This window comes from Chrysochloris asiatica, unplaced genomic scaffold, assembly GCF_000296735.1.
Source record: "Chrysochloris asiatica unplaced genomic scaffold, ChrAsi1.0 scaffold00348, whole genome shotgun sequence".
Lineage (NCBI taxonomy): Eukaryota > Metazoa > Chordata > Mammalia > Afrosoricida > Chrysochloridae > Chrysochloris > Chrysochloris asiatica.
Window position 1 is genome coordinate 845,499 of NW_006408866.1, and position 13,953 is coordinate 859,451.

The window sequence follows — 13,953 nt, forward strand, 5'->3', positions numbered from 1 at the left end:
GGAAGTTTTCTCTGAGTTTCTGGCTCTCACCATTGTGCTTCAAAGAGAGAAAACCCAGTTCTCCCCCACATCCCAGGCAACTTTATCTTCATAGAAGTGACTGTTGGCTCAGTAAAAGTTTCTGGTTTACCATTTCATGCTGTGTCCTCCCAAACAACTGCCCCTAAAGGTGAACTCAAGTCCCCCCTCTTTATAGAACAAAGAACTTTTTGAATTGCTGCCAATCTAGGTGATTTATTTACAGGGTCTGTGAGCCTTCCCATGGAGGAGGCTTCAGAAGTCTTGTCACATGCTGACAAGTCAGTGATTCTGTCTGTATACAACAGAACAAAACCCTGTCCAATCCTCACAGTCCTCCCTTGTTTAAGCCTGTCCTAGTTACTGGTTGGTCCATCTCATCGGGGGACTTCCTCTTTTTCATAGTTTCTGCTTTACTCAGGGACTGGTCCCTCCAGGCAACGTGTCCAAGTACATGACATGAAGTCTCACCAACCTCCCTTCTAAGGAGAAATCCAGAGTCCTGTGTGGCACTGCGGGTTAATGCGCCGGACTGCAAAGTTGCTTTGAACTGTAATGTCAGTGGTTCAAGCTCACCAGTCACTCCTAGGAAACCCTACACAGGGTCGCTATAGCTTGGAACCAACTCAACAGCACTTCACAACAACAACAATAAGTAGCAATCCGGCTGTACTTCTTCCAACACAGATTTGTCCATCCTTCTGGAAGTTCCTAGAATGTTCAGTGTTCTTCCCCAACACCATCATTCAAAGGCATCTTTTTTATTCTTGGTCCAGCCTTCACATGCCTATGAGGTGATTGAGAATACCATGGTGTGGGTCAGGGTCACTAGACTGTTCTGTTTACTGACACTTCTCAAGTTGAAAATGACCTGGGCTCCCAGATCAAGTGAGAGTCCCAGAGTCCAGGCACCTAACCACTGCCCCTCTGCCTTCTCTCCACCCGCTGAAAGCTTACATGCTTTCCCTTCACCTAGGCCTCCCCCACTGTGACCTGTGGAGAATCAACTGGTGGGGAGGGCAGGTGGGAGTCAGTCTTCTAAGAAGCTCTGTGTGGTCTGCTGCTTCCAGGTGCACACCTAGAGCCTCAAGGGCTCAGTCCTAGCGAGACCTTGAATCACCCGACTTGTTACCATAAAGGGCTGACTGGGCTCAGAATCTCTGAAAGTGGGTCTGACGATCAGCAAAAAGATTGGGAAGGGGCCTCAGACTCACTGACAAGCTAGAGGGTGGGGGACATTGGAACATAACGTTGAAGAATAAGTGTACCTGGGCCCGAAAGAGCAGGCCTTTCGTCTCTGGGGGCGTATCTAGCAGCCACACAACCTTGGAAAAGTCACGTGTTTCTTTGAGTCTCAGGGATGTTCGTAGGAGCCTCATCTGTGGGCTCTAGACAGGGGTGGGCTCCGCTGTTGTGATTCTGTTTAAGGAGGAAGGGAATTGGGTCCAAGAGCACACCTCACTTTTATTGCCTTTCCCTCATTATTCCTTTGGGGAATGCAAATTGGGTGGTAGTTATATGCCATGGAGTCTGTTGTGACTCAGAGAGACTCTATAGGGTTTCCAAGATCATAAATCTTCACAGGAGCAGAACGTCTCATCTTTTGCCCATGGGGCAGCTGGTAGATTTGAACTGCTGACCTTACAGTTAACAGTCCAACAAACGACTGTTTTAGTGTAGCAGTCTGCTACACTTCTTACAAATTGGGTTTTGTTGTTGCTGTTGTTAAATGTCATCAAGTCGGTTTTGACTCCTAGTGACCCTATGTAGGGTTTTCAAGAAGCAACTGGTGGGTTTGAACTGCTGATGCTGTGGTTCGCTGTCCAGTGCTGATCCTACAGCGCCACACCAGGAATCCTACCAAATAGGGTAAACACATGGAAATCTGCATGTTTCCCTCCACTCTCACCCTCTCAAACAACGCACCAAGCAGTTGCTGTTTTGTGAGGACCCCCATCGTGTGGAGAGGCCACATGGAGCAGAACCAAAGTTCTCTGGTTAACAGTCCCATCAACAGCCGCAACGACATTCAACCCAGTTGAGCCTTCAAGATCCCTGCAGCTCCGGGCAACACCAGGCAGAGCTGAACAGTGCCCAGCTGAACACAGTCAACGCACAGGGTCAGGGGAGAGAGGAAAAACTTTGTTGTTGTGACATTATAATTACATTGACCATATTGTGCTATATCACCACTCCACATTTGTCAGAATTCATCATCACCCCCAGCAGAAACTCAGTACTCCTTCATGAGTAACCCCTGTTTCCTTTGTCTTAGCTGCCTAGTGCTATTAGAACAAACCTACCCCAAGTGGGCATCTTTAGCAAACAGAGATGTATCCCCTCACAATTTAGGAGGCTAGGGGTGTGAATTCAGTGTTAGCTCCTGAGAAGTTCTTCCTCTGTTCGCGCTGAGGGACGGTCCTTGTCATTAATCTTCCCTTGGGTCTAGAAGTTTCTCAACATAGAGACCCAAGATCCAAAGGACAAGCTCCACTCTCAGCTCTTCTTTCTTGGTGGCAGGAGGTCCCCTTGTTTGCTGGCTTCTGTGTCCTTTCATCTCCAGTAAGATTAAAAGTGATACAGGCCACACCCCAGGGGAAACCCCCTTACATGGGATCAGGGCTGTGACTCGATTATGGGAGTTGCAACCCACCCTAAAGGAGCTCTGGTAGCATAGTGGTTATGAATCGGGCTGCTGACCTCAGGGTCAGCAGTTTGAAACTACCAGCTGTTCTGCAGGAGAAAGATGAGACTTTCTGCTTCTGTAAAGATTTACAACCTCCGAAACCCTGTACAGGGTTGCTATGAGTCGGAACTGACTCCACAGCATGTAACAACAACAACAAACCCCACCCTAATCTCCTTACAACTGCGTGGCAGATCACGTCAGATCACAGCGTGTAGGATGATTGGATCAGCACTCAGGACCCTGGCCCAGCCCACTCAGCACATGTTCTGGGGGACACAATTCAGGACGTCCTCCTTTCCCCACCTTCTGGTGTGTTGCTAAGTACTGTGGAGTTGGTTCCGACTCATACTGACCCTGTACAGGGTTTCCGAGGCTGTACATCTTTACAGGAGCAGAAACCCTCATCTTTCTCCCACGGAACAGCTGGTAGTTTTGAACTGCCAACTTTGAGGTTAGCAGCCTGATTTGTAACCACTATGCTACCAGAGCTCTGGTAGTCACTAATAAACACTGGTTCCTATGCATTTCTAGCCCAGATATTTCAGCTAAGTGGGCTCAGGCAGTGCCAGACCTTCTGTGACAGACTTATTTCATGCTGTAGAATGTTCTCCAGGTTCATCCGTGCCGTAACGTATATCAGAACTTCCTTTCTCTTTATGGCTGTAGACTGTCTCGTGCTATGTGCCACATGTTTTTTGTCCGATCATCTGTCGATGGACTGCTGGGTTGTTTCCACCTTTTGGCTCTCGTGAATAACGCTTCATGATGCACGCGTATGTATGTATTTGAGTCCCTGCTTTAAATTCCTCTGGGTCTATATTTAGGAGCAGAATTGCTGGTTCGATGGTCATTTTACGTCTGACTGTTTTCCGCAGTGGCTGTATCTGCCAACAGTCCTTCCAGAGGCTTTGGTGTTTTTTTCCCCTTGTGCTGGCTTTTAATTTAATTTATTTCTAACTGTAATACAATAATTGTAGTTTATTTCCTCCCAGTATTTTTTTTGGTATCTAAGTAACTCTCATCTTTTTATTTATTTGTTTGTTTTTTAACTGCTTTATTGTGAATTATGTGATAGTTTACATGGAAGAACATTAGCTTTACATTCATCCTATTGTATATCGTTACGTTGCCATGGTTACAATCCCCTCCATGCATCATCAACCAACCAAAGGGTACACCCTGCAAGCCTGCCCACTGGTCATCAGCACAGAGCCCTTCTCCTTCTCTGGGTCTAGAGTCCCCAGCTGCTCCATCTCTCCATGCCACCATCTCTGACGTCACCGTTTCTCTGGGTAGGTCCCGCACTCCTCTCTTCTCCCTTGATGGTCCCAGGGACGTCTGCTCCTCGACTGCAAAGTCAACCACACCCCTCCTTTTGCTACAAAATGTCCACCTTTACATTTCCAACCCTCACAGTCAGTCCTGACAGTAATTATTCACTATTGTACCACATGAGTGCTATCCCCATCTCCTTTCATCAGCCCCGCCCAGACACATTGGATACTACTCAGTGGAGAGTCTACCTTCCTCTGCACCCTCTGGATCTAGACTCCCTCTTGAAAGCCTGTAAGCCAGTCACTTCTTGCCTTTGTAGCACTCCTGCCCCCCACCCCCACCCCATTTTGGTTAGCCAATGTCCAAGTTGCCCATCCCTGTCTACCCTGTGTATTGAGGGGTTGGGAATGATCCTCACTGTAAATATTTGTTGTACGTGTAGGTCAAGTTCATCAAATTGGATCCAATTACTCTGTTATTCCTCTTCTTTCTTCTTCTAGTTAAGCTCTGATCATCTGACCATTGAAACCAGTTCAAGTGAGTTTATCTGCAAGTGTGGGTGTTCTTATGCATATACCCTCTCTTCTTATCAGCTGGATGATTTATTCTCCACTCTAGTCTTCGGTAGCTATGTCACTGACTCTGGGCCCAGGAGTCCCCAGGTCTTGCCACACTGCTGGCCAACCAGGTCTCCAACCAGCTTCACAGGAGTCTATTGAACGTGGTTGGACTTAGCTCGCAGCTTCATTGCTGTTTTTCCCTCACTTCCCCTTATTGGTGACCAACATGGTCACCATTCAGAGCAAGTGTCTGCTTGTGTATTCCCATTGAGTCTTGATCTTGGAAGGGGGTTTGCCCTGAGAGGACCCGACCACTTGCCTTGATGTCTCCTGGGAGAGCTACTTGCTTGTTCTTGTAGTAATCAGTCAGACTACTGTTATTGTTTTGTATTTTTCCTGTTTGTCTTTCTTTCAGGAAGTATCTTCTGTTCTTCTAGCTGTTCCAGGCTGGTCTGCTTGTCCTTTCAAGTGGAAATGTCCCACCTTAGAAGACTCTGGATGCGGTTAAGGATTCCACCTCTGGTCTTATATAATGCAGAGGCTCCACAGGAAGCCTCCTTCACTGGGCACGTTGTATTCCCATTTTAGGTATTCGAATCAGTTATAGGCAGAAGACAGACTTGCAAGCTTTCTATGGTGATATTTCTGGCTATTCCTATCTCTCCCCCTCAAGTGTCCATTTTATAATGGTATGCAAGGGAAACCAAGATTCAAAAGACAAGGCTTTGAGTTTTTAAATAATTTTTAATTCAAATACAAGCAAATATGAATACAGACTCTTCTTTTGACTGAACCCCTAGTGCCCTGAGGAGAGTCTGGGGAAGGGCTCAGCTGAGACCCCTTTTCTCTTGATTGCGTCCGTGGTAGTCTCAGTGGCTTACGTACGAAGGTCTTATGACCAAGACCTTCATCCCAGCGATCCTGAGCCCTGGGCACCATCCCCTTCTCAGGTTGTGACTACTGCATTTGTCTATTTCTCATAAAATCCAGACAAGAGACACCTAAGTGAATCCAATGTACATGTATTCCCCAGCTCCTCTAAACAAAAGCAGTACAGTCTCTGGCTGCCGTTACCCATCTGTCAGTTTGTCTGTCCTGACAAACTGGTGGTGGCTGGCCTGTTGCTAAGATGCTGGAAGCTATGCTACCAGTGTCTCAAATGCCAGCAAGCTTAGTCATGGTGGGCAGGGTTTAGTAGAACTTCCAGACTGAAAGAGACTAGAAAGAAAGACCTGTCACTCTACTGTCTGAAAATCAGCCAGTGAGAACTCCACAGATCATGACAGAATACTGCCTGATAGTTTGTTGTTGTTGTTGTTAGGTGCACAACAGAACGAAACACTGCCCAATCCTGGGCCAACCTCATTACTGTTGCCACGCTTGAGCCCATTGATGCTGCCACTTTGCCAATCCATCTCGCTAGAGGCCTTCCTCTTTTTCTCTGACCCCTCCTGACAATATGTCTGAAGTATGAGAGACAAAGTTTGGCCATCCTGGCCTCCAAGGAGCACTCTAGCTGCACTTCTTCCAAAAGGGCTCTATTGGTTCTTTTGGCAGTCCATGCACTTTCAATATTCTCCTCCAACACCATAACTCAAAAGCATCAATTCTTCTACGGTCTTCCTCATTCACTGTCCAGCTTTCACATGCATATGAGGTTATTGAAAATACCATGACTTGGGTCAAGCACACCTTAGTCCTCAAATTGACATCTTTGCTCTTCCACACTTCAGAGAGGTCTTGTGCAGCAGATTTGGCCTGTCTGATATCATGCTGAAAAATGAGCCTCCTAGGTTGGAAGTCACTCAAAATATACAGTGGTCCCTGGATGGATGCAAACATTCCAACACCGGTGAAGACAGCACTGGACCAACAGTGTTTCCTTCCACTGTACATGGGATTGCCACCATGGATGCCAACTCAGCAATTCCCTCTTCCTGTGATTTGGGTCTGTCATGCCTGCTGTCTGTACACAAGACAGCAGCTCCTTTCTTTGCCTGCTGGTCTCTCCCACAAAGGAACCAGAGGTCGTTTTCCATCTCCAGGAGCCAAGACCTCAAGGACGCCTGCAGAGCCAAGACCTCGAGGACACCTGCAGAACCAAGTTGCAGCTGAGTGGCAGTGGTGACTGTCCCATTAGGGCTCTGCTCACCTCCCAGGTCGGTGCCCACGCCCAGCCTGCCTCCTAGCGTAGTAGTCCCCGCCTGCCCCTAACTGCTGTCCACCAGTTGTACTGGCCCTGTAGGAGCAGCACTGGACTCCTAACTACAGGGTCGGTGGTTCAAACCCACCATCTGCTCCTTGGAAACCCTGTACAGGGTCGCTATGAGTCAGAACAGACTTGACCGCACTTTGAACACTTTCAACCTAAACAAGTCTGTTTTCGCCTTCTGCTCTGGCCGCATTTCCTAGGATTACCACTAGAGGGAGATGTTGCTCCATATCCTGACCATCCCCTTGTCTCAACTTGTTATGTACCATGGAGTTCGTTCTGACTCAGCGACCCTGCATAGGGTTTCCGAGGCTGTATATCTTTAAGGGAGCAGAAAGCCTCATCTTTCTCCCGCGGAACCACTGGTAGTTTCAAACTGCTGACCTTGAGGTTGGCAGCCTGACTCGTAACCACTACGCTACCAGAGCTCCTTTTGTCTCACCTTAGACACATCATTTTAAAAAATTCGGACAGCCTTTGGCTTTCTAATAATGAAAAATGAGTAGAGGGGATTGAGTGGAAGAAGTAATAGTACTCCTGACAACTTTTGAATCTACATTCTCTGGTTTGTCCAGGGCTCCCCGAGACCCAAGGACCCCTTGGGGCACATTCTTAAAGGTGCAAAAGAATATGTGTTTGTTCGCTTATGAATCCATCCCGTCATTCTTGGTCTTATTTAAAAAAGAACCGAAGACACTGATTGGATAGCATTGTAAACAAACAATGCCTGGCGTGCTGAGTTCAAACTGGTTGAGTTTGCTTGCTAGTTGCTGTTAGCTCTTGTCCAGCCAACCCCACTTCGTGATGACCCGGAACACAACAGAGTGAATCACAGCTCTGCTTCTGTGATTGGCTGGAGCTCAGGTTATTTCGGACCGTAGGGTTTTCATTGACTGGATGAATGAGAATTCGATGACTTCAGGCAGGAGAGGCTTCTAGATAAGCCAGGTGAGTCCAATGTCGGCTCATGGGGAAAGGGAGGTGGGAGAGTCAGGCATAGGAGGTGTGAGGGCAGAAATAGATGCTGGAACGATGTGAGTGCTGGTTTCGAAGACGGAACAAGGAAGGTAAGCATGGGCTTGCTTGTGTTTATTTACTAATCTGTAGTGAAGTAAGCACAAGTAGGCCAGTGCTTATCTTGCTTATTGAGTACTCCATCCCCATCAGGAATTGTAAATTTGAAGCCCAAACTCACTGCCCTCAAGTTGATTCGGACTCACCGTGACCGGATCGGATTGAGTAGAATTGTTCCTGTAAGTCTTTATGGGAGCAGACAAGCTCATTTTTCAACCATTGAGTGGCTGGTGGGTTTGAACTGCCAACCTTGTGCTTAAGAGTCCAATGCTTAACCTACATCGCTACCTTTGTAAATTCAAAAAGAGGCTTGAATCCTGTAGGAAGGTGTTATGGGGTTGGGAGAGACAGATTTTAGAAGCAGCATCTTTTTTTTTTCAAGAACTGTTATTTATTTTCAAAGTCATATTCAGTGTCAACAAGATGCCACAACTAAAAAAAAAAAAAAATTGCACACATTGCAATCTCAAATGCAAACAGTCAAATGGAACCCCAGTCATTAAAAAAGTAATTTCAATCACCCCCAGAAAGCAACTGAAGTTTTTAAACATCTTTATACATCCAATCAACAAAATAAAATGGTTAGCAAGAAAAAATAAAAATTCAGAGGTCTGGTCTTGATGTTTAAAAAGGCAATTGCTTAAGCATTTCTATCAATTTGAACGCCACGGTATGTAGCAAGAATCATTCGGCAGGCCCGCTCAGCCACCTTGGGTGACTCAACTTGACCACACTGCACTCCTTGGATTTCCCGTTCTCCATCTTGATGTCTGCGTACAGTACATGGCCACACTTGTTGAATTTGTCTTTTAGCATTTTCCATGTAAAATCAAATGAGAGGTTCCTCACAAAGATCTGACAGACCTTCCCGGCCACTCTAAGGGCATAGCCTCCGGCTCCACCAAAGGAACCAGCAAAGAGAAGCAGAATCTTTGATGAGGTGAAAAGTCTGAGAGGATTCACTACAGATTAGGAGAGAAGCATATGCTCACCTTACTTATTGAGTAATATTACACTGAAGAGGACAAGGCTACAAGACAAAGAACACAGGGGGCCTCCAGAAACTAGAAAAGGCAAGAAAACAAATTCTCAAGAACTCCCAGAAGCCATTGGCACTACTTTCGGCCTGATGTCAACCACTAGACGTATTGCTGTTAACTCAGTTCCAATTCGTGGCAACCCCAGGCTTTACGGAATGGGACTGGAGGGTTGATGCATTGGACTTACGGTGCTGGTGAAAGAACCCTGAATATACCATCAGCTACGTAAAGAACAAACCAATCTATCGTGGAGGAAGTACAACCAGAATGCTTTTCTGAAGTGTAGATGGTGAGATGCTGTCTCCCACATGTTGGACATGCTGTCAGGAGGAACCAGTCCCTGGAGAAGGACAGTGCTCTTGGTGAAGAGGGTCAATGACAAAAGGGAAGACCCCTCAGTGAGATGGATTGACACAGTGGCTACAACAATGAGCTCACACTTTGCTGAGCTTGTAAGGGGGATGCAGGTGTTTTGTTCTGTTGTAGTTGGTCGTCATAATGTACAACTGACTCGAGGGTTATTTTTGTTAAAGTACCATGGAGTCACTTCCGACTCATAGTGACTCTGCACAGGGTTTCCAAGGCTTTAAATCTTTATGGGATTAGAAAGCCTCTCTCCCATGGAATGGCTGGTAGTTTGGAACTGCTGACCTTGAGGTTAGCAGCCTTATTCGTAACCACTATGCTACCAGGACTCCACAGTATGTAACAAGAATCTTTACAGAAGTGGAGTGCCAGCACTTTCTTTTGCAGCACAGCTGTGGAGATTCAAACCACCGACCTTCAGGTTAGTACTCAGGAGCAAAGTGTTTGCCCCACCAGGGTCCTGGCCCAGTGACACTGATTTCAGACCTCCAACTTCCAGAAATGTATGAGAATACCTTTGCATTGTTGTTTGACTAAATTGGTGGCAATTAGTTACAGCAACAATAAGACATGCATATGGTCATTTCCTGGAAGGATCCTGGAATGGCTGGGGAACTCTACATCACCACTCAGAGATGGTGCCCTTCTTCCTTTGATCATTGTAGCCTGCCTTCCTCACTGGTACTCCCTGGCTCTCCATTATGCTTCAGCATTGTCCACCAAATCCAGCCAGGGACTGAGAAGGTGGGGTAGAGGGAACCACGCACAACTGGAGATCCTTTGCAGCATGATTCACTAATGTTCATTGGCTGAGAATGTATAGTACCACTGGCACCTAAGCACTCATTGGCTATGTGTACAATAGTATTCAGCATGGGGAATACTGTTTTTTGCTTTTATTCAAATTGTTTTTGTTATAAAAATAGAGCAAAATATTTATTTTAAAGTGAAAATATTTCAGAGAAAGATGGTGTTAGAAAGAATCTGTGCTTCTCAAGGGACATCTCAGTCAGTTGGCAAAATACCGTTCACCAAATTCATGTTCTGCGTTCTGGTGAGGTGAAACGCATCTGGGGTCTTGGTGTTGTTAAATGCCGTCCAGTCATTCCAACCCATAGTGACCCTCTATAGGGTTTCCGAGGAGCAGCCAGTGAGCTTGAACCACATTGACCTTCGGTTCAAATTAACTTTGCAGTCCAGTGTATTAAGGAACTTGCAAATATAGCGAACAAAGATGAAACTATTGTCCTCTACTCATCAAGAGCAAACAAGAAAGAAGGATACTTCTTTCAAAGAAGAAACTAGTCTACATGGCTAATAGTCAACACGAGTCATAGTTTCATCTACACAGAGACCAGAGGCACTAGATGGTGCCCAGCTGTTCTTATCAGGGTCACAAAAGATAAACTCTGATAGAATGGGAGGAAAAATGTGGAACAGACCCCAAATTCTTAAGCAGTCCAGACTTTCTGGACCAGTTGAGACTGCGGACTCCCAGAGACTACTGCTCTGAGATACCCTTTAACCCTTGAGCTGAAACTATCCTTTGAGCACACCTTTTAGTAAAATAAACTGGCATACAAAATAAAGGATATTATCAGTAGGTATAACTCTCCTTTAAAAACCCCATTTACACAAGACCAAAAAGTCAACAATTACTCTAAAGCAAAGATGAGAAGATAAAGGGCCAGGGAAACTAGAATACTGGAAATGGAACAACCAGAATGCAATCCAAGAGTATATTGACACTTTGTGAAAAATGTAACTAATGTCACTGAACAATTTATATAAGAATTTGTCAAATGGGGACCAAATTTACTGTGTAAACTTTCACCAAAAACACAGTAACATTAAAAAAAATAATCTATACTAACCATGGCCATATTAAATAGAATATGTATGTAATTTACCCACAAACACCCACTTCACTATTTCAGAGGTGTTAAATATGAATCCATGAATTCTATGAGATAGTTAAGGAAGGAATTCCTTTCATCGTTATTTTACAATCAAGGAAATTGGGACTCAAAAGAAACTTAGCAACTTGCCCAAGTCATGCAATCAGTTCAGTCGTTCATTGAATCAGTAAAAGTGTGTGGAGCACACACTTGGGCCAGGCACGATCCATTGCTCATTGCTGTAGACACAGCAGGGAATAAAATTCCCTGTCCTCTTAGAGCTGCCAACCTAATGGCATGCTAACATTTCGTGGGGATGAATGCTGTGGAAGGCAGGGACTGGGGATTTGGGGGTTTGCCGTTTTAAACAAGGTGGTACAAGAAACGCATGTGTGAGCCAAAGTTTGCAAGGACGAGAGAGGAGCCATGTGGAAAGGTGGGGAAGAGTGTTCCAGGCAGGGGGATAGCATGGGACTTAAAAGCAAATGTTTGCATTTTTCTGTATCCTGTGCTGTCTTCTCGCATCCTCTAGAACTTTTGCTTTCCTTTAAGGTTGTCTGCAGCTCTCTGATGTTCTGCCTTGAAAACCTTGAAGATCGTCGCTATGAGTTGGAATCAACTTTATAGCAGTGGTTTGCTTGTTTGTTTTGGTCTTTGGAAACCCTGTGGGGCAGTTCATTAAGAGATGGAATTGACTTGAAGGTCATAGGTCTGGTTTTGAATTTGGTACCTAAGCCTGCCCATTCCCTTCAAATCCCCGAGCACTTTTTGCCTCTGACTTCCTCCAGGACAAGGATTGGGGGTTGGTATTGCTCTCTTGGTTTCTAGAGTGCCATTGCAGTGTGGTTACAATGGATACCCCGAGTTTATATGGTTGCTGTTAGGTGCCGATGAGTCAGTTCCGACTTATAGCAACTCTGTATCAGATTTCCAAGACTAAATCGTTAACAGGGGCAGAAAGCTTCATCTTTCTCCCACAGCGTGGCTGGTGGGTTTGATCAGCTGACCTTGTGGTTAGCAGTCCAGTGCTTGTCCTACAGTGTCCCCAGGGCTTCTGAGTGTTCTATAGAAAAATGTAAAATAGTTTTCAAACAAGTGCTCCCAGGTGGGATCAGAGAAGTGAACTGTGACTTTGAGAAACCACAGAGAGTCAGGAGGTTTTGCTTACACCAGAGATGGATCATAATGAACCCTGAAAAGATGTTTGTGTATACACTTCACTTGTGCAGTACACCAGGACCAAAAAAAAAAAAATAATAATAATAGAGATTACCTTGTGACCCTCCTGAGCTTGTATGTAAGTCTTTCTGTCCTTTTTTGGCGTTTGAAGCACTTGGTATTTTACCGTGTTACCCCAGCGTCAACTGTTAAACTGTTAATAACAACCTTGGAAGCAGACATTACAGTGTGACACTGTTGGATAAGCACTGGACTTTGAACCACAGGGTCAGCAATTCAAACCCACCACGTGTTTCTTGGAAACCCTGTATAGGGTCGCTATGAATCAGATCTGACTTGATGGCACTTAACAATGTATGCATAAATGAGTAAACTCTTTTCTGTCTCCTCACTCCCTGTGGTGGATTGGCTGTTCATTGCACTGGGCATGACCCCGCATTTGGATAACAGAACTACCAACAGAATGGGTGATTTTTGGCTAAACCAGTGTTCCCACACTCATTTGTGGTGGGTTATGTGCTGCTATGATGCTAGAAACGATGCCACAGGTATTTCAGATAGTAGCAGGGTCACCCATGGCGGAAAGGTTTCAGCAGAGCTTCTGGACTTAGGAAAGACTAGGGAGAAAAACCTGGCAATCTATTTGGAAGGTTAGCCTTGAAACCCCCATGGAGCACAGAACATTGTCTAAGACTGTTTCATTTACTTTGGACACATCATCAAGAGGAACCAGCCACTGGAGAAGGACTTTCTGTTTGGTAACGTGGTGGGCCAGCAGCAGAGGCCAGGGAAACTCACAATAGCTGCCAAACTGGACTCACCGGTACCACACAACCATGAAGATGGCTGCCATGCAGGACTGGGCACTGTTTCAATCTGTTATATGTGGCCTCACCCACCTCATGTTGTTGTTGTTGTCAAGAGCTGTCCAGTCAGTTCCAACTCACCGCGACCCTGTCTAGGGTTTCCGTGGAATGACTGGTGAGTTTGAAATGCCAGCATTGCAGGCCAGTGCTGATCCTACAGACAATAATATTCCTGCAAGTCTTGTGATGTGGCTTGCAGTGGAGCATAGTGGCCACAAGATGTCAGTGTTCCCCACAGATGTGTTTCTCTCCCATCCCTGGGGAGATGGGATGTAAGTGGTTAAACTCTTAGGTGCTGTAGGAGAAGCACTCCACTAGGTCAGAGGTTCAGAACACACCAGATGCTCTGGGGGGAGAAAGATGAGGCTATCTGCCCAGATAAAGATTTACAGTCTGAGGAACCCTTAATCAGCTGGATGGCAGTGTATTTTTGTGTTTTTGTGTATTTTTGTGTGTTTTTCCACCCCCTCTGGGTAAGTTTTTTTTTTTTTAAGTTTTTATTGTACATTGAGTGATAGTTTACATGGGAGAACATCAGTTTTGCATGCATTGTGTTTAATATTGTTGGAATGATTACAATTCCCTCCACGCATCACCTTTCAACAGTATTTGCTTCTGTTCCTTGTGTTGTTGTTTTTGGATGTACACAAAAGCACCCAGGAATATATAATCATTTAAACAACCCAAGGGCACATTATTTTGGCTCCCAAAACTTTTTTGTGTGTGTTGGATGGTTCCTGTTTTTACCTTCCACCTCCTGCGGGTGGAAGTGTGAG